The 22,500-nt window shown below is 42.3% G+C and overlaps 1 protein-coding gene and 1 long non-coding RNA gene across 4 annotated transcripts in view; one reads left to right on the top strand and one right to left on the bottom strand.

Annotated features, from left to right (window-relative positions):
- LOC120994900 (G-protein coupled receptor 1-like) overlaps nt 1-22,500 on the bottom strand; it is a 653,505-nt gene that overhangs the window by 459,437 nt on the left and 171,568 nt on the right. The window lies entirely within an intron of this gene.
- Nucleotides 8,122-14,643, top strand: LOC120994901. Its single transcript, XR_005777496.1, has 3 exons — nt 8,122-8,133; nt 11,122-11,126; nt 14,521-14,643. It is a non-coding gene; the product is annotated as an uncharacterized LOC120994901 (long non-coding RNA).

The raw sequence follows: 22,500 nt of genomic DNA on the forward strand, positions 1-22,500 counted from the left end.
TGAAGGATGGAACTGAGCATGTATGTCAACCTCAGTGGGCTGGACAGACAATGTAGAAAAAAGGCAAACAGCAGGTGGCGCTATACATATAGTTTCAGTGAATAACTCAGTGGCCATACAAAATTTTGAATCACATGCAATTACAAATGTATTCAGATATAGGTGCTGGTTTAAAATCTGTAAAATATTTTTTCATGGGACAACCCCTTTAATATGTATTATGGTGATATGTCCAGATGCACAATAAGCTGGCACATGGAGAGCATTTGTGTTCCATTGTGTTGCTGCACTATTACAGGTACTACTACTACTGCACTACTGTTACTGATTGTTGATCGACTGTTTGACGGATTTTATACTGTGAAACATTATTTGAAAGTGGCCTTCTGGGTTCACAATATTGATGGCCTATCCATCATGAACTGGAGAAAGCTGCAATACCCAGCACACTGGCTAATAAGCAGACTGAGTGCACTGAATAGTGTTGAGCGAACTTCTGTTTTCAAGTTCGGCGTACAAGGTTCGGGTTATCTAAGCATCCTGTTATGGATTCCGCTACTATGGGCCATAAGTTATATTATATTATACTATACTCATACTATATTATTTCAATGGAATGTAGGAAATATGTGGCTGCCAAACATTTTAGGTTCTGCTTACCTCTGTAGGAAACAGATCTACAGACAGAAAAATCTATTAGATTAGACCAGGCATGCTCAACCTGCGGCCCTCCAGCTGTTGCAAAACTACAACTCCCATCATTCCCTGACAGCCTACAACTATCATCCTACAGAAGGGCATCGTGGGAGTTGTAGTTTTACAACAGCTGGAGGGCCGCAGTTTGAGCATCCCTGGATTAGACCATTATCAAGAGCCCTATCTATTAGACTGCCACCATATCACAGCAAAAATCTAATATCTACGGTCAGCTGCAGCTTTAATTTTGACCTGGGAAGCTCCATAAGCCTGACCCATTTAATCCAGAATTGCTGACTTCTCCGGCAGGAGATGTAACTTCAGCAAGGTCTAACCAGTTCACATTGCCTGCCTGGTTGATGATATGTTTGTTTACTTGTATTTTTAGCTCCCCGGTCTCAGTTACCACGATGGATCGCTGTGCACAAATGTTCCCAGTGTGTCACCTTATTCCATCTGTTTTCCCTGCCATCTATCAGAGCAGAACAGTTAACAGTCAATGAAAACATGCAATCCTCTATTATTTTACTAATTGTGCTCCTCAGAGGAAAACAAAGAGACTTGTCAGTGTAAGCTATCAAAGCGCCACTTACATTTACTTGTCAACCTTTAGTAAAATTACAAAGTGGCGAATTAACCCAAAGACTATGGTCTGAATTGATTGGCTTCCCGTTTGTGAATATTGCACACGATGGCATTTTTACATTGATTACGGAATCCGATAATGGATTCCTACCTAGTTATTTGTCATTTAGATTGTGCTAATAATCCAGAAGGAAAGGCAAAGTATTTTCAGTCTATTGTTTTGGTTTGTTATGTATCCCATCAATGCAGTTAGACAGAGATGTAAAGATTATCATGAACAAAGCAAATTACTTTCCTATTGTCAATGATAATGCGTTTGTGTTAAAATGATTTTTAGTGATAAGTGCTACAGTCAGAGGGTTTAATTTCCTATCATTCAAGAAAAATATATTTGGGGCAATGTAAATGTACTATATTTCCCACAATATGAATTTAACAAAATAACGTTCACAAATATATACAGTATATATACTCCAATCATGAGCATGTATCACAGTTCATCTAAATCTGGTTTAATATGCCTCAAAATTGGAGGTGTACACAGAGGAGGTAGCTCAGCCGTACCACTGTGAGGGCAGCCATAGGCCAGAAGCAAAGTAAGACTGGTCTTACACTACCAGCACTGATTTCTTCCTACCCCCCAAAAAACATGTACGCTCAGCCGAGCATGCATGGGATGTCAATATGGAGAGGGATGTAGGCCGCTGTCAGTCACCTCTAGCAATGACTTATCTCCATGATCCCTGAGGCTGATCACTATGCTGTGGATCTCACTAGAGGCACCATGGATGGCAATGGGGGCATTGTGGATGGCACTGGATGGCAAAGGGGGCATTGTGGATGGCAATAGGACACTGGATGGCATTTGGGGCACTTTGGATGGCACTAGGGGCACTGGATGGCAATGGGAGCACTGAATGGAAAAGGGGGCAAAGTGGATGGCACTGGGTGCCGTGCCACTGTGGATGGCACTGGTGGCACCGTTATAGGAGCACTGTGGATGTCACTGCTATGGGGGCGCTGTGGATGTCACTGTTATGGGGCCACTGTGGATGTCACTGTTATGGGGGGTGCTGTGGATTTCAGTGTTATAGGGGCGCTGTGGATTTCAGTGTTATAGGGGCGCTGTGGATTTCAGTGTTATAGGGGCGCTGTGGATTTCAGTGTTATAGGGGCGCTGTGGATTTCAGTGTTATAGGGGCGCTATGGACAACACTGTTATGGGGCTCAAGTATGAGTGATAGGGCTCACGCAATTGACTGTGATAAGCCCAGGAATACATGTCCCAGGGCGCCCTGGGAGATCCAGGCTGTACACAGACCATGTTTCCTGAACTAATCATGGTCATGACACACATGTATCACACAAGATAGGCCAAGATAAACACTTTAGGATTTATGTATGGGTGAAGTAACATGGCCACATGTAGTGGGATTGGCTCCTGCAGACTGAACAGTGGGGGGCAGGGCCAGCCTGTGACTCATCACTCTGCATTGCAGCCAGACTTTATCAATAAAGTTACCTATTCAACAAAACTGAAAACTAGAAAAATAACAAATCTGCCAGGACATTCTGATGTCCATACAGGGGGAAAGAAAGCACAGAAAGCATAATGGTTCACATACTCGGTGAGGAGGATTAATTCTTCCTTTCACCCGAGCACTTCGATCATAACCCCAAGACTTGAAAATGGAGTATCAATACTCCAAAGTTATCAGTAAAGTGATTTAAATTATCTTAACGTTCTGGTCGTGTTTGCACCAGGAGGTGTCCAAGTTTTGCAAGCCCTCCCTATTGTCTGCATCCTTTTATCCATTCTGTTTTTTCAAATTGAATTGCTCAGTTTGTGATTTTGATCAGTCTCTTCAAAAGCTATGTCACCTTGTAAAGCAACTACTAAATGTGATAAGAGAGCAAATGTGCTGTATCTTGGTATAACAACATTGGTTTTTGTAATCGTGTTATACACTAGTACAGATAAACAGTCACTAATATACTGTAAAATAGCCATACAATAATCTCAGTTCTAACCATATGAGACTGTCAGCAGAATACAGGCTATCCTGTTATAGTTTATCCAATAATACAAATATAATAGAAAGCTGTGGAACCTGCAAATATAGATACCAAGCACTTACAGATACAGTGAGTCATCTTCTTAAACTAATATAGGAGTTGGGGGACAAACTCTGGCCAAAGCAGCAAGACTCCAATCCCAATGTGCTAAAATGAAGCCCTTTTACTCCTGCACATGATCGGGTCAATTACAGGTAACCAACTTTTGTACAAATGCTCATTCTCGATAATAGGCCCAGTAAAAATATGGCACAGATCATCCAAGCAAACACTGATTTGTCAAGGGATCACACCTTTCATTTGGCATTAAAAATCGTAATTTGTCTGCGCAGTACATCACTCCATGTAGCAAGGTTAGTGCTGTCAACAATATGCAAAGGGAATGGGGGATGAACGATAACAATAATAATCATTCGTCCCCCATTCACTTTCCAATGGGACATGTGAAAAGGCCCTGTATAGGAACACCAACAGAAAAGTGTAATGTTGATCAGCAAGTCCTTGGGGCGGCAGCTGCCCCGTGTAAAAAGATCCTAATTCATCAGTCCCTTTTCTTTGATAAATTGTGACAATCATCAGATTACCAAGATGATTAATACTAGAGATGAGCAAAGTTATTAAAAATTCGATTTGGCTGCTTTGCCGAATTTCACAAAGAAATTTGCTTTGTGACAAAATTACTTCATCACAAAGCGCATTTCTTTGTAGCAGGCGCAATGATGGGGAATGGCGATGGCGTTGCCCCCATCATTGAACCCCTCAGATGTTGCGTTCATCGCTGATTGTGTCATCTGAGATTTAGGGCTTTGGGCTTTCAGGGGTTAATCCAGTAAAAAAATATATATATACTCACCGCGTAGAGGCTGCCGTGGCCATCTTGATCGAAGACAACCTTGATTGAAGAAACCGTGCGAAATCTTGCTCGATGACCTCATCACGCTGGCCAGTGTGGTGACGTCATTCGTCACCACGGACAAGATTTTGTGCGGTATCTTCCATCAAGATGGCTGCAGGTCAGTATGAATTTTTTTGTTTTTACCGCCATTTCAGGTAAAATTGATTCATTAGCATGAAGCGGGAGGAAATTTGGATTTGCGGCAAATTAAATTTTTCCTGAAATTCAGATTGAAGTCCACTTCGGATACTTTTGATTCGCTCAACACTAATTAATACCATATTGTGCCCAATTACTCAGAGAGGATATGATTGAGAGGAAACCACTGAGGCACAGAAACGTTGCAATCTGGATGATATGCTTATGTAATTATAATACATTCATAATTGAAGGCCATTATTGCCTTTTCTATGTTCAATCGTTTTTATTGAATTTCTGAGATGAAAGAAAATATAACGTGTGGGCGCAGTCACTAGTAAATGTACATATTGCATAACAGTCTATTAAACGTACATCCAGTAGTAACGTGTCATAGTTCACAAGCACCAGGGCATCTGCTCAGATGCTGCCTACCTGGCGCCATTCCGTATGTTGGGTTGTCATACAAAACATGTACTTCTCTTTTTTCTCAATAGAAACAGTGGTAAGGCTGCATAACATATAACATTATATAACAGTGTTTAACTTGCCAGACATTGTTTTTGGAGGGTTTTTCAAGGTAGGCTGGATAATACACATATTTATCATAGTTTTTTATAGAGTGTTTTGCGTCGTAACGCCATAGGGGCTCTTGAGCCAAGGGCCCCAGGTAAGATATAGATGTGCCGGTGACATGATGGAGGGAGTCAGTGCTCTTTAGTAACGGTATGTAGCGGCAACGGTAGATAGCACTTCATCTAGTGGTGGGGCCCTTTTTTCCTTCCAATGTTGTGTGATTATTAGCTTGGCTATTACCAGTATTTTACAGCATATTATTCTGTCTCTCTTTGGGACTACATCCCGGGTGGTAGGTGAGACCAGGTGACTTTCTATCTGGGCCCAGTTAGTATTTACTTCCTTTTTGGTATGATAGGCTTTTATGTTAGGTACTCCAATACCACCAAATAATGTATGTCTTGTGAGTAATGAGTATGCTATTCTGGGTTTGTGATTTGCCCATATAAATTGCGAAACGCATCGTTAGATATCTGTGAAAAATCGGGTTGGGATCAGTATGGGGACTGTGCGAAAAAGGTAAAACAGCTTTGGCCACAATAGCATCTTAAATGCCGCTATTCTCCCTGTCCATGATATTTCAAATTTACTCAGGTTTCTTCTCGAATATATGTCAGCCTGGGTAAATAATTCTGTTTATATAGTTGGTCCATTGTGGGGGAAATGTTTGCTCCAAGATATCCGATTTTCTCTGTTTGCCAGTCCAGTGGGAAATGAGCTGTTAGGTATTGTACAGAAGAAGGGATAAAGGAAATTGGCATAGCCTGCAATTTGGAAGTATTTAGCTTATACAGAGATAGTCGCCCAAATCGGTGGATCCAATCTAAAGCCTTAGGTAAGGAACATTCAGAGTCAGACAATGTCAGTATCACATCATCTGCATATAACGAGATGGTGTGTTCCCTGTCTCCGATGCGTATGTCTTTGTCTAATCATGGCTGCCAGAGGTTCCATGCATAGTATAAATATCAATGGGAACAAGGGGCAGCTCTGTCGAGTACCGTTGGTTATACTGAAACATTACTGCCTTTTCTAATACAGTAAGAAATATAAGTGCACACGGGTGACTGTATCCTGGGACAGAGATTATGAAAGCTATGCAATGTTTGGGCACAAGTTTACAGTATCAGTAAGTGAAGATATATTTATGCTACAGTCCAGCTTGTGAAAGGTTAGAGAAAGGTCCCATTCACACAACCTGATTTTTGGTCCGCATCCATGTGCAGTTCGCATCCATATGTCTGTTCCACAGTCCTGCAAAAAAGATAGAATATGTCCTATTTTTGTCCGTTTTGTGGACTAGAATAGACATTGTTACAATGGGTCCACAAAAAAATTGATGCAACACGAACGTCACACGGATGTCATCCGTATTTGTTGTGGATCCGTGTTTTGCAGACTGTAAAATACATACGGTTACTGGAATGCACCCAAAGGCACATAAGCAGCTCTTCCAAAGACTGAGAAAAGCAGCAAGGCAGCTGAACCAAACCTTTTTGAATAAAATATCTACAGTAAAATTACGAAAAGGTTAATAAATAATAAACCTAAATGTAGACATGTTGAAAAGAACAGACCTAACAGGACTTATTTTAATTAGTGTTCCTAGAATTTTAATTAAAAGGAAGTTCCACCTTCATAAGAAGGTGATTCTTTACAAGGGTCTCCAGTTTCTAGATATTGTCTACTTACCAGATTGGTGGGGGCCCAATACCTGGTACCCTCACCGATCAGCTGTTCATAGCAGCTGCCGGCACTTTAAAAAAACTCAGCGGATGGAGCTGGTAGGAAAGAGATCTCTCTACTGTGAAATGTCCATGCTGATCAGCTGGCGAGAGTGCTCTAAGGCACCACGAGTGACTGATCAGGTGAGCCTTGATACTTTGGAATTAGCAGTTATATGTGAAAGAGAGACAAGAGTCCGTACCCAAAAGTTTGAGTGGTCTTGAGAACACTGCCCATGTGCACCATGATGACATGATTAAGGGGAAGAGAAGTGGAGGAGTGGAACCAGTCTTCTAGGAAAGTAGGGGAATACAGGGAAAGGGAGATGTTATTGATTCTGAGAAAGGAGAGGCCCTGTGAGTGACCAGAAGAAAAAGCATCTCTCTGAGCATTAATATGATGGACAACAAAATCTGCCAGACAGCTGTCTACAGTGTGCTATAGTGATACTGCTGAGAGGTGCCAACAGAAAAAAAGTCCTAAGCTCATCACACAATTGAGTCAGCTACTTTTCCATTGCATGTTACCAACTTACTACCTGCTCTGCTCTACTCGCCTCTACTTTAGTACTAGTTAAATTGTTTTCCAGTGCAGTCACATGGTCTTCATGGTACTAGCTTAGCTCGCTTGGAACCTCCTCAGATGTGGTTTCAAAAGATTACCAGGTTCTATCTGCAACTTTGACCTAGTGAAAAATGGAAAAACAGGGTAGAGTCGAGAACAGTGAAGCTGGTCCTACCTTGTAGAAATGGGACCTATAATTTACACCTGTAAGGCTCTGCTTGCATGAAGTGTGAGCCCTAAATATGCTGGGAGAGCTCTTGGTATTTATCAGGCAGGTTGGTATATCTTTTTTTTTCTGCATAAAATAGTGAAGGAGACTAAGCTATTCTTCACAGAGTCGTCTGCAAAAAAATCTATATATATTTCCTTTGTTTGACTAAAGCTGCAAACTTAATTCTAACAGAGCATAACTTTTCTATGGTTATTAACATGCCCGCACTGAATGTGTTGCATGGGGTTGTCACATCTGTGCCATTCTGTTTTCCTGGCAAGGCCAAAAAACCTGAGCCAGAAATACTCTTGATGCGAAGATCCTTAACCTCAGTCTCTATGGGGAACATATTACTGGAGCCCAGAAAATACACAAGCATCAGCCATTCAGAACCTGTTAATGTCTCACTGGGAAAATAGTGCAGCGGGCCAAGATACTGACTCAAAGAGAGCGCTCCCTGGATGTCTCATGCACCGATGTACAGCTGTGCCTGACATTTCCTTCCCAAGGGGATCAATGACCTCATCTTTTCAACAGAGCAAAGGCAGCAATGCTCATGAAACACACAGCTTCAGTAATCCTGACTTATTTGTTATTCATATAATTTATTATATTTACTGTCTGACCAATCCTTAAAGGGGTGGTCCAGCCCTTTAGAAAAAAGTAGGTTAAAAAAAAAAAAGCAATAATCACCTCACTCTTATCATTCTGCACAGTCCCCTGTCAGTCTCTGTTTCACGGCCCCTCTCAACAAGAGGACATCACCACTGGCAGAGGCAGGCCCCCGCTGCAGCATGTCACTGGCTTAGTGGACATTTTCCTAAAATTTCCTATGTGTCGAGATGAGGCAAGCAAGAGCTTGGTAAGCATCGAAAAGGGAGCAAGAGAGGATCAGTGAGGTGAATAGAGGCTTCTTTATTTTTGTGTCATTCACCCTTTTACAGTAATTTATACATACTGTATGCGTGTATGTATATGTATAAATCTGTGCTTGAGAAAGGAGACATTAGAACATGGTCACCAGCTAGCTCTATAGAATAACCTGCGGGCACATGACAGCTACCCGGGCATAAGATAAAACAGAATTGATAGAGATATGCTTACAAGATGCTACACATCACATTGCACATTCTGTGTTAGCTAAATGCACAATAATAGGAAGATCGCTGTGAATTGGGAGTGGGCCGGGGAGCCTGAATCTCATAAAAATGACTCCCGCAGCATAGTATCCCACTGCAACACAAACTGTGAGTTTAGCCACAATACACAGGCTGATTACAGGGGAAAAGCACAGGGCTACAATTACCATGCCTGGCACCACTGCAGACCCCCAGAGCATAAACGTCCTGACAAGTTCCCTTTAAAAATGCCACATCTTTGTATCAATATGACAGAAGTATCTTGTGTTAAAGGGGTTGTGCAAGAATGGAGGGGGGACTTAGCAACCACTTGGCCAGATCTGTAAAGGGAAGCTTACCTGCTTCCTAGTGCTGGCTCCCCACTCCTTCTCCTTCTCCTGCAATGCTCTGCTGGACTCCCTTGCTGTAAACATCTGGGTTGTCATCGCTGCAGCGAACGGATCCAATTACATCATGACAAATGGTCACATGATGCAAGGGGATCCAGTCCCCAACATGGCCAAAAGATCTTATTTTGTTTCCGTTTTTTTGCGGATAGGATGCAGACCCATTCATTTCAATGGATCTGCAAAAAATGCGGACAGCACACAGTGTGCTATCCGCATCTGTGTAAATTATGTGTTTATTTGTATTTTGATACAGATGGACTTACATCATTCCATTTGTATAGAACAAGTAAAAAGAAAGTAACATATAAGAACATAGATCAAGTATTATAGTATGATCAAAAGGATACTAGAATGTACACAAGTACATAACATAATAATCCGATAAATTGTGAGATCAAGTCAGCATAAATTAGAGATCTCCGGATTGTATCTGTGAAGTAGTATCGGGGTCTTATACCAACGGGCTGTAATTTTATATTGTAACTCTTGATAATTAAATGCCGGAGAATTGGAGAAAGCATTTTTAATGTCTATACGTTTTTGTGACTCAGTGAGCTTATGTTGAAGTTCCTTATTCCATTTAGAACAAAACACTGGTTCCTGTAAAGGGGAATTTATTAGCTTGTAGCATTTTGACAATATGTGGGGCGCCGGGACTTTAGAATGACTTAGTTTGTACCACTATTCGTTTTCACATGATGGCTGGATCCGCATCTGTATGTCTGTTCCGTAGCCCTGCAAAAAAAAAATTAGAACATGTCCTATTCTTGTCCGTTTTGCGGACAAGGATAGGCATTGTTACCATGGATTCACAAAAGAAGGGGTGCCATACGGAATGTCATACATTTTTTTTGCAGATCCGCAATTTGCGAACCGCAAAACACATACGGTCATGTGAATGTAGCCTAATACAGCCCTAAGCTTCCCTTTACAGGCCTGGCCAAGTTATGATTGAATTGCTAGCAGTCTGTAGTAAGGGTACAGGTACAGAGGGGTGTTAACCAATTCGGGGAGTGTCCCTGCACAGTCTTACTCTATTCAGACTGTGCAGGTACACTCCCCCAACTGGGTAATACCCCTCTGAACCCTTACTGCAGACTGCTAGCAATTCATTCATAACTTCAAGCAGGAATAATAAAGGAATGGCACAACATAGTTTCTATTCTTATGACTCTAATATGCCCATATGTATGCAAAAGCCAACGAATCCTCCTTTCAGATTAAGTCATTATTAGAATCAATGCCGGTACACAAGAGCCATTCAAAACACTCTACTGATGCAGGAATATGGACACTCCAATAAGCAGGATTGTAATTATAGGGGGTGCGCTTGCACTATTTTCTGACAGTCACAAATGGCCCCCCTCTAAACGCATAGGCAACCATTATATAAACAGCATGTGGTAGATGTGGAGACTTGTTACATGGTTTCATTGGGTCCTAAAAGCTTCAGGTTATACCTCTGCTAACAAGGACACATTTTTTGCAGTAGCCAAATAACATATTTTCTGTATTGCTAAAAGATATATAAAAAAACAGAGCTATGCACATTATTTGTATACTTTCTGCTGGTACATTTTTCTCCAGAAAATGTAGAAGCAGGAGGTAAACAAGCTGACAGATTGCAATGTTTAGTGTCTCGAGCACACAATGAGTAATGATTATCATTTATATTCTGGGCGTTTATTTTATGAACAATTCTTCCTTGGCTTATCACTAAAAAAACAACACAGTTATCACCTAAAGCACCTTTTCTGAGTCAACAACATCCTAAGCTCCTGGTGCAACACTCCCAAACATTTACTGCCTATGTAACGGAGAATGATCACTGGGTATTAAGTCTGTGCAACCCCGGGCAGCTAGATGCTGTACTCTGTGGTAGCCCTACTGTAGGTTTTTCAAGATACTTCCAGGATAAGAGAATGACATGCTCACATCGACTACTTTGCTCTATGTTTCAAATCTACGCATTTATCCTATGCATTTATCTCCTTTAAAAGGGTTTCCAAGACATTAGAACTGATGACCTATCCTACGGATCTGATAGGTGGGCGTCCGAGACCAAAACCCCCGCAAACAGTTTGAGAAGGTTCCAGTGCTCCTTGAATGGGGCTGAGCTGCGCCTAGGCCATGTGACGGATGAATGTGTTGTCACTGGCCTAGAGAAGGCTGTGGAGCTACAGCTGATTGGCAGGGGTATGTCATCATTTCTTAAGTCTTCTAAAATCCCTTTAAGTTTAAAAATCTAACCATAGCAAATATATCCAATGGTCTACCCATCAAGACACCTAGATCCAATGGTCTACTTATTAAGGCAAATATTTCCAGTGATTTGCCTCTCATGGCGAATATGTCCAATGGTCTACCTCTCATGGCAAATAGATCCAATGGTCTACCTCTCATGGCAAATAGATCCAATGGTCTACCTCTCATGGCAAATAGATCCAATGGTCTACCGCTCAAGGCAAATATTTCCAGTATTTTGCCTCTAATGGCAAATATATACAATGGTCTGCCTCTCAAGGCAAATATATCTAGTAGCCCTTGAAAAAGCTGACCGCGAAACGCGTGTCGGGGTACGCTCTGGCAGTGGTGTGGTTTACATATGGGTCAGTATGTACTGCATTATGCTAACTTTACATGGTGGTTAGGTATAGCATGGTATTATGTTTTGACCGTGTAGGATCAAATGTCAGCAATACTGATACTGTGATATCCCTATACTGTGGTCAAAGTAACACCCTATATATGCACTGATTATACTACCCTATGGATATATATTTCTGCACTTGCACTTTATATAGATAAATTAATATTACCATACACCTGAAGCCCATGAGATTTTAAATGTTCTTAATTGTGTGAAGCCAGATTTTTGTAATTATGAAATGTTTAATAAAAATGATGATTATTTGAATGCATATTGAGTGGTGGAATTACGGTTTGTGAAACTTTGATCCATATATTTTCTATTATTGGTTCCAATTATTCTGATTTTGGGTCGTAGATACATAGAAGGGGAAACGTTTATTGGTTGCTTATAAAAATATATCTAGTAGTCTACCACTCATGGCCAAGATATACAATGCTTTACCTCTCATGTCCAATATATAAAGTGGTCCATCGCTCATGGCAAATATATCCAATGGTCTACCTCCTATGGCAGACATACAGTACAGAGCAAAAGTTTGGACACACCTTCTCATTCAAAGAGTTTTCTTTATTTCCATGACTATGAAAATGGTAGATTCACACTGAAGGCATCAAAACTATGAATTAAAGGGAACCTGTCACCAGGATTTTGTGCATAGAGCTGGGGACATGGGCTACTAGATGGCCGCTAGCACATCTGCAATACCCAGTCCCCACAGCTCTCTGCTCTTTTATTGTGTTAAAAACCCTTTTTGATCAATATGCAAATGACCTGATATGTGTCCTGTATCCGGAGATGAGTCAAGCGGAAAGGAGCCCAGCACCACCCCGCGTCCTCCGAATCTCCTCCTTGCTGGCTGATGTCACAGAGCTGGAGCGCCAAAATCTCGCGATGTGCGAGCTAGCGCATGCGTAGTTCGTTCCCTGTGCTGATGCCAGCACAGGGAATGAACATGATGCCAACACTGCGCATGCGCTAGCTCGCGCATCGCGAGATTTCAGCGGTCCAGCTCTGTGACGTCAGCTAGCAAGGAGGAGATTCGGAGGATGCGGGGCGGTGCTGGGCTCCTTTCCGCTTGACTCATCTCCGGACACAGGACTCATATCAGGTCATTTGCATATTGATCAAAAAGGGTTTTTAACACAATAAAAGAGCAGAGAGCTATGGGGACTGGGTATTGCGGATGTGCTAGCGGCCATCTAGCAGCCCATGTCCCCAGCTCTATGCACAAAATCCTGGTGACAGGTTTCCTTTAACACATGTGGAATTATATACATAACAAACAAGTGTGAAACAACTGAAAATATGTCATATTCTAGGTTCTTCAAAGTAGCCACCTTTTCCTTTGATTACTGCTTTGCACACTCTTGGCATTCTCTTGATGAGCTTCAAGAGGTAGTCCCCTGAAATGGTTTTCACTTCACAGGTGTGCCCTGCCAGGTTTAATAAGTGGGATTTCTTGCCTTATAAATGGGGTTGGGACCATCAGTGGCGTTGAGGAGAAGTCAGGTGGATACACAGCTGATAGTCCTACTGAATAGACTGTTAGAATTTGTATTATGGCAAGAAAAAAGCAGCCATCATTACTTTAAGAAATGAAGGTCAGTCAGTCAGCCGAAAAATTGGGAAAACTTTGAAAGTAAGGGCTATTTGACCATGAAGGAGAGTGATGGGGTTCCACACCAGATGACCTGGCCTCCAGAGTCACCGGACCTGAACCCAATTGAGATGGTTTGGGGTGAGCTGGACCGCAGAGTGAAGGCAAAAGGGGCAACAAGTGCTAAGCATCTCTGGGAACTCCTTCAAGACTGTTGGAAGACCATTTCAGGGGACTCATCAAGCTCAAGAGAACGCCAAGAGTGTGCAAAGCATTAATCAAAGCAAAAGGTGGCTACTTTGAAGAACCTAGAATATGACATATTTTCAGTTGTTTCACACTTGTTTGTTATGTATATAATTCCACATGTGTTAATTCATAGTTTTGATGCCTTCATAGTCATGAAAATAAAGAAAACTCTTTGAATGAGAAGGTGTGTCCAAACTTTTGGTCTGTACTGTACATAACAGTCTCTCATCTAAAAATGTAAATTCAGAAAAAAAAAAACTTTATAGGTACTCAATATAAAATGGTATATAATTGTATATAACATGATATATAATTGGTGCTAACATGGAGAATCTGCTCCTAAAATAAATTAAACTGAAAGGGATTTCACCTACAGTGGGGGGAAAAAAAAACAAAGCTCAGATTTTACAGCATGTAAAAACTTCTGCATGTCTCACTTGCTGTGGTTTACTAGTAGAAAGGCTCTAGATTTCAAACTCTGTAGGATGAGAATTTTGCTAGGTTCCATGTAAGTTCAAACTTGGGCCACATGTACACAGCTGTACTATGGCTCTCGATTTCAAGTGCATGGGGCCTCTACTTTACCTTCATATGCCTCTGAGAGGTACAGAGATTTTTTCTGCTAGATTTATAAAATAATAAATAAAAATAAGCTTAAATGTGCCCTTAGTCGCGATATATAGTAAGCCTTTGGTTCAACAGGCGAATATTTCTGTACGTACACCACCCTATAAAGTATGTATGTCGGCCGATGGCCATATAGTTTGTTTGTTTGCTTGCACTGCTGTGTGTATAAAATCTTAAGATTTATTTCTCTTAATTGCAGAACCAAAACAAATACACTGGTGACTGGAGATTTCCATATGAACTGTAATTGCCTTATAGGGACCATCTTTTCCTATAGCCTGACTCTCTTAAAGGGGTTCTCCGGGAATTTAGAAAATGAAAATGCTTAAATATTACTTTATTGAAAATATATTCCCATATACAAAGAATCTGATTTTTGTCCCTATAGGGCTCTCAAGAGATTGTAACAAAAATCCAACCACGGCCACCTGACCAAAAACTCCTTTTAGGGGTCCTATCTATATGTTAAAACTTTAACCTTTATTATTTACTTTTAAAACGAAAATACTTAGAGAAACCAATACTACATGGCAATTTAAAAAAATCAGGTTGCAGTTTCGGGCTCAGTTTCCTGGGGCGCCGTCGCTCGCTCTGCACTCTACTCAAGAGGTGGCCAACCTCATGGATACTCTGTGGCCATGTATCCCCGCAGGTTGCCGGGTGTGTTTTCAATGGTGAATTGTTTGGTGTCCCTGCTGAGCGAGCGAAGGCGCCCCAGGAAAGGCATAAAGTAACTGACTTAGCCCGAAACTGCAACCTGATATTTTAAAATTACCTTGTAGTATTGGTTTCTCTAAGTATTTTCGTTTTAAAAGTAAATAATAAAGGTTAAAGTTTTAACATATAGATAGGACCCCTAAAAGGAGATTTTGGTCAGGTGACCGTGGTTGGATTTATATTCCCATATACCTTTCATTATTTATATTGGCTCATTTTGTTTAGGGAGCAATCATTAGGAGAAACAAAATGGCTGCTGTCCTATTAATACACACAAAACCTGTCCTAATCATACAGGAGGACATGTTCCTTCCGAGCACTGCCTCATCCTCCTCTCTGTTCTGCTTGTCAGGGATGATGATCCTGAATACAGATTATAAGAACTTTAACTGAATCTCTGTGGGAATGAAGTTCATGAGGAGACATGAAGTACAGATAGGACAGACAGGACAGACTGTGGTAAAGGAGACTGCATACAAGTGCTGCTGCATTGTATCCACATGACCCCCACCCTCTTCTCTGTACTTCATGCCTCCTTGTGAACTCCATTTCTACAGAGATTTAGCTGAAGATCATATTAAACTGTATTCAGGATCATAGAAGAAGATGAGGCAGCTCTTTAGCTCATTGCTCTGAAGTAACCTGTCCTGCGGTGTGATTAGGACAGGTTTTCTGTGTACTAATAGGACAGCGGCCATTTTATTTTTCCGAATGATTGCTCTCTAGACAAAACGAGCCATTATAACTAATGAAAGGTATTTAGGAATATATTTATAATAAAGCAATATTTAAGTATTTTCATTTTCCTAATTCCCGGAGAACCCCTTTAATAGAAGATTCATACTTACCTGCTCTACTACACTCCATCCAGTCCTGTGTACTGTGTCCCCTGTCTCCATCTTCCGGTCCCCTCAGTGCTGAAATCCTACATAGCATGGGCTTGGTCACATGCTCTCCTACAGCCAATGACTGGCTTCAATGGTGACTTGGCCACAAGCAGAACATAACCATTGAAGCCAGTCATTGACTGCAGTGGAGCGTGCGACCATGCCCATGCTGTGTCGAATATCAATACTGTGGGGACCAAAACATGGGGACCGTGGAGGCAGCATGGAGGATCGGAGCACCGGGGTGTGCAGGTAAGCTTGAATGTGCATGTGGTAAGCATGAGCTCATTATTCCTGGAGAACCCCATTTAAAGGGATTGGCCCATGGACATCATTCATCGGTCAACCATGGAGGCCCCCACTGATCATGAGATACCACTTCCAGCTCCGGTACCAGCGATCATGTAATATGTCAACCGAAGTTACAGGAGAAATCAGAATTGTATTATTTTTTTTAAGTAATGTTAGATGTCCCCCAAAGTTCTTGCATGACCTTATTGGGGGCACAAAATGTTAAATAAAAAGAAATTCATAAAAAAATAAAGACAAAACAAAAAAAAATAATTAAAGAACACCTCTACAAGCAGCACCACAGTGGAATAAAAAATATTTTAGTTCCATGTTGTGCTATTAACAGAAAATAAATTACTATTTTTCCCTTTTTTTTTACATTTTTGTTTTTATAAAAGAATAACTAAATAAATAAAAAGGAGATAAAAATAAAGCCTCATGAATCAATGAAAAAAGTGCAAAACTATTTATATAAGGCTACTTTCACACTGGCATTTCTGGGTCCGCTTGTGAGATCCGTATCAGGGCTCTCACAAGCGGCCCAAAACTGATTAGTTTAGCCCCAATGCATTCTGAATGGATAAGGATCCGTTCAGAATGCATCAGTTTGCCTCTGTTCAGTCTCCATTCCACTCTGGAGGCAGACACCAAAACGCTGCTTGCAGCGTTTTGATGTCCGTCTGACGATGCAGAGCCAAACAGATCCGTCCTGACTTACAATGTAAGTCAATGGGGACGGATCCGTTTTCACTGACACAATATGGAGCAATTGAAAATGGATCGGCCTCCCATTGACTTTCAGTGTAAGTCAAAACGGATCAGTTTGCATTATCATGCTAATGCAAACGGATCCGTTCTGAACGGATACAGGCATTTGCATTATAGGTGCGGATCTGTCTGTGCAGATACCAGACGGATCCGCACCTAACGCAGGTGTGAAAGTAGCCTAACCAAACTGAAAAAATAATAATTATGACTTTCAAAAATTCATGTACTAAAAAAAAATGGGCCTGGTCAGGGGGGATAAGTAGCCTGGTCTTGAACTGTTTTAAGGAATTTTACTAGGTGCAGTTCTCTAATACTATGTTAGAACTGAAACAATAATCCCTAAAAATCTGACATGACTGCAGGGGAAAAAAAGTTGCAGGTGCAGTCAGTACATTAGAGGTGTTTATTGTGGCAATCTGTAAATGAATAGTTTGCAGAAACTGATGCAAGGCCAGTCAGCAAATACACAGAATATACTGTGACTGCCGCTGCATCGTGTTAAAACTGCTGGTGCATCATCTGATTTCTTAGCAATCCTGCAGGGCTATCATAGGAATCTCTACCATAATTATATTTAGTGTTGAGCGAATCGAAGTATCCGAAGTGGACTTTGATCCGAATTTCAGAAAAAAATTGATTAGGCTACTTTCACACTAGCGTTCTGAGCGGATCCGTCTGATGTTTCATCAGACGGATCCGCTCCGATAATGCAGACGTTCGCATCCGTTCAGAACGGATGCGTCTGCATTAAAACTTAGAAAATTTTCTAAGTGTGAAAGTTGTCTGAGCGGATCCGTTCAGACTTTACATTGAAAGTCAATGGGGAACGGATCCGCTTGAAGATTGAGCCATATGGTGTCATCTTCAAGCGGATCCGTCCCCATTGACTTCCATTATAAGTCTGGACGGATCCGCTCGCCTCCGCACGGCCAGGCGGACACCCGAACGCTGCAAGCAGCGTTCAGGTGTCCGCTCATTGAGCGGAGCGGAGGCTGAGCGCTGGCAGGCGGATGCATTCTCAGTGGATCCGCCTCCACTGAGAATGCATTGGGGCCAGACGGATGCGTTCGGGGCCGCTCGTGAGCCCCTTCAAACGGAGCTCACGAGCGGACACCCGAACGCTCGTGTGAAAGTAGCCTTAGCCGCAAAGCACAATTTCCTTGCGCTTTGTGATAATCAATTTTCCCTAAAATGGCTGTAAAATAAAAAAATAAATACATACTCACCTTATCCATTTGTGTGTGAAGAGGTCGCTGCGTCCATCTTGACACATGACGTCAGCACGCCGGCGTGATGACTTCAGCATATCACCATGCTAGATTTTGTGCGGTCGCAATCATATTGAAAAGTTGTTTTTTTTTACCGGATTCATCCGAAAAGCCCTCAATATTAATCTCAGATGCCGCGATCAGGGATGAACGCGGCATCTGAGAAGTTCAATGACGCGGGGGGCGGCGCCATCGCCGTTCCCCGTCATTGTACCTGCTACGTACATAGAAATGTGCTTTGTGACAAAGTAATTCATCACAAATCGAATTTCTTTGTGAAATTCCGCAAAGTAACCAAATCAAATTTTCCAGAACTTTGCTCATTTCTAATTATATTGTATTAGGGAACTGCTGATAACACTTACTCTTAAGTACTTCAAGTTGCTCCAACCTGGAACTTGACATTAAGGATATAAAATGTAAAAAAGAAAAAAATCTTACAAGCTCACCTTCCGATAAACAGAGCAACTATAGCGTATGTAATACTTCTAAATCACCAATGTGGGATATTGGGATTTATGGAGCGTTGAGATATTTACAGGTAGGAGTTTCTCCCTTGTAATACCACAGAACATTTCACTGAATTTATTGGTAATAATGACTGAAGACAGAGCACAATGTAACCAGACTTTAATACAGCGCCCAATTATTCTATCATTAGCTGCAAACTGTAACAAGTTGTTTAATGAAGAAATCAGCGGCATTATGAGACCTCTAATGTTCTCATTACATTGAGAAGAAAAATCTGCGGAAATTTTCCTAAGATGAGAAACTTCAATGCTGACATTATAGACAGTATTTTTAGGATATCTCTTAGTTATAGAGACTGAGCGCCACACATATTGCAGACATCACTAGGCTTACAAAAAAAAAAAAAGCTATTTTGTTTGCCTATATACAGTACTGCTGCATATGCTATTATACAGATGCTCTGTACTCCTTGTGTTTTATTTGATGTCATTTATGTGTCATCTGCCTTCTTGGTTCCTTCTCCTCTGATGCTTCTCCTGATGTAGCCTATATTTCCCATTGTACATCTGGGTTGAGTGCTATGAGGGACTGAACTGATGCATTCTGATGCACACTGAACGGAATGCTCTCCATTCAGAATGCATTAGGATAAAACTGATCAGTTATTTTCCGGTATTGAGCCCCTAGGACGGAACTCAATACCGGAAAAGAAAAACGCTAGTGTGAAAGTACCCTGAGGGCAGCAAGCGACAGATCAGTTACATAGAATCTCTTTCCTCTATTTGTAGAGTGTCAGTTTACAGTATTTCTATGAGAAGCAGCCTCACTCTGTCTACCCTGCCTACTGCTTGTGATAAGTTTCTACTAGTTAGTTCTTATAATCAGGAGGCAAGGGAGAGCAGTGTGAGGCTGCTTCTCACAAGGTACACTGGAGATTCTCCATACAGCACACACAGATAAAACAGTGCGAGTCAGTTTCGTAACTCTGTAGCTAATCAGTGTAGATACCTACTTTATTCACTGCATTCCTGGTCTCTTAGATAAGGCGTAAAGAACATCATCATCAGCACTTCATGCATGGCCCTGGTGGGTAGGGGAGATTTCTGAGAACTCATGGATTGCATATATGATGATGCTGTCCTGTAGTCCACAGGAAGTCAGCGACACAGGGGAGACTGACATCCTGTGTACACAGGTGAGTGAACTCAGCTGCCTATAAATGAAAGGGTTAAACAAGCGTTTTACAGAACCAGCAAAGTGAATGAGAAATTCCAAATTCTCATCCATACACTGCATAAAAGAACACAAACCAAAAAAGTGCAGCATTGCCGATTTGAAATCGAATTATGTCAATTATACAGTGGAATCCTTTTGCGGATTTCCCCCTTTGCAATAAAAAGGCTGGCATTTCCATGACAAAAACCACATGCAAGACATGTGGTTTTGTTGTGTTTTTTTGTGTGCAGTTTCTACTGTGGAAATGCGCAAAATCAGTAGTGGATTTTTCCACCGGATTTTTAGTCACTTGTGAACCCAATCTAAAGGTACCAACACATGAGTGCAGGCTGTCTTGCATAAATTCCTTTTTTTTTTTTTTTGCAGATTTCAGTGCGTTTCCGTTTTGATGCGGTTTTGCTGTAGATCTCAACCTTGAAATAAGCACAATAGAACTCACAAAAAACGAATATGCTATGGATTTTAAAGTCGCATGGGAAGTCAATTTCCACACGGAATGAAAAGGCAGACTATACATTAGATTTGTCTAATCACATACACTTTGCTGGTACTGTATTATGCTGCGTGCATAATCTATAACATGTGCAGGTAGCCTAAGGGTATATTCACACACAGAGGTAGCTTTGCAGCGATTCTCGGTCTGGTGGAAGTTTTACAGGACAGGTGAAAGACATTTATTTAACATGCTACACCTGTAAAAACCATAACCACTTTGAAAACCGCAACAAAATTATATGAGTTTTTTCCAGTATGATTTGGTACAGTTTTAACCGCACATCAGCCATCACGTGGATATAGCCACATGAGACCTTTAAGGGTACGACCACATAGTGCGTGATATGGTCAGGTCGCAGCCAGATGCAGTCATCAATCGCACGGCCAATTAGGCCACAGCTGTCTGATATTTAATTAATGAAGACTGCACGGTATTGAAGGTGCCGCGTGGCCATTAAGAATTCAGATAGCTGTGGCATAATTGGCCACGACCGTGCCATGCAGTCTTAGGCCTCATGCACACGACCGTTGTATGCACCCGTGGCCGTTGTGCCGTTTTCCGTTTTTTTTTCGCGGACCCATTGACTTTCAATGGGTCCGTGGAAAAATCGGAAAATGCACCGTTTTGCAACCGCATCCGTGATCCGTGTTTCCTGGCCGTGAAAAAAATATGACCTGTCCTATTTTTTTCACGGCCAACGGTTCACGGACCCATTCAAGTCAATGGGTCCGTGAAAGAACACGGATGCACACAAGATTGGCATCCGTGTCCGTGATCCGTGGCCGTAGGTTAGTTTTTATACAGACGGATCCGAAGATCCGTCTGCATAAAAGCTTTTTCAAAGCTGAGTTTTCACTTCGTGAAAACTCAGAACCGACAGTATATTCTAACACAGAAGCGTTCCCATGGTGATGGGGACGCTTCTAGTTAGAATACACTACAAACTGTGTACAAGACTGCCCCCTGCTGCCTGGCAGCACCCGATCTCTTACAGGGGGCCGTGATCAGCACAATTAACCCCTTCAGGTGCGGCACCTGAAGGGGTTAATTGTGCTGATCACGGCCCCCTGTAAGAGATCAGGGCTGCCAGGCAGCAGGGGGGCAGACCCTCCCCCCCTCCCCAGTTTGAATATCATTGGTGGCCAGTGCGGCCCCCCCCCCTCTATTGTAATAATAGGTTGGTGGCCAGTGCGGCCCCCCCCTCCCTCTATTGTAATAATTCGTTGGTGGCACAGTGTGCGCCCCCCCCCCCCTCCCTCCCTTTATTGTAATAATTCGTTGGTGGCACAGTGTGCGCCCCCCATCGGCCCCCCCTCCCTCTATAGCATTAACAACATTGGTGGCCAGTGTGCGGCCTCCCATCTCCCCCCCCCCCCATCATTGGTGGCAGCGGAGTTCCGATCGGAGTCCCAGTTTAATCGCTGGGGCTCCGATCGGTAACCATGGCAACCAGGACGCTACTACAGTCCTGGTTGCCATGGTTACTTAGCAATAGTACAATAGTAGAAGATTCATACTTACCGGCTGCTGCGATGTTCGTGTCCGGCCGGAGCTCCACCTACTGGTAAGTGACAGGTCTGTGCGGCGCATTGCTAAATGAACTGTCACTTACTAGTAGGAGGAGCTCCCGGCCGAATTATTACAATAGAGGGAGGAAGGGGGGGGCGGGGGGCGCACACTGTGCCACCAACGAATTATTACAATAGAGGGAGAAGGGGGGGGGGGCCGCACTGGCCACCAATGATATTCAAACTGGGGGGGGGGGGGGGGGTGTGCCCCCTGCTGCCTGGCAGCCCTGATCTCTTACAGGGGGATATGATAGTACAATTAACCCCTTCAGGTGCGGCACCTGAGGGGTTAATTGTGCTGATCACGGCCCCCTGTAAGAGATCGGATGCTGCTAGGCAGCAGGGGGCAGTCATGTACACAGTTTGTAGTATATTCTAACTAGAAGCGTCCCCATCACCATGGGAACGCCTCTGTGTTAGAATATATTGTCGGAAATGAGGTTTCACGATCTAACTCATATCCGACAGTATATTCTAACATAGAGGCGTTCCCATGGTGATGGGGACGCTTCAAGTTAAAATATACCATCGGATTGGAGAAAACTCTGATCCGATGGTATAAAAGGGACTCCAGACTTTACATTGAAAGTCAATGGGGACGGATCCGTTTGAAATGGCACCATATTGTGTCAACGTCAAACGGATCCGTCCCCATTGACTTGCATTGTAATTCAGGAC

This window comes from Bufo bufo, chromosome 3 (assembly GCF_905171765.1).
Source record: "Bufo bufo chromosome 3, aBufBuf1.1, whole genome shotgun sequence".
NCBI lineage: Eukaryota > Metazoa > Chordata > Amphibia > Anura > Bufonidae > Bufo > Bufo bufo.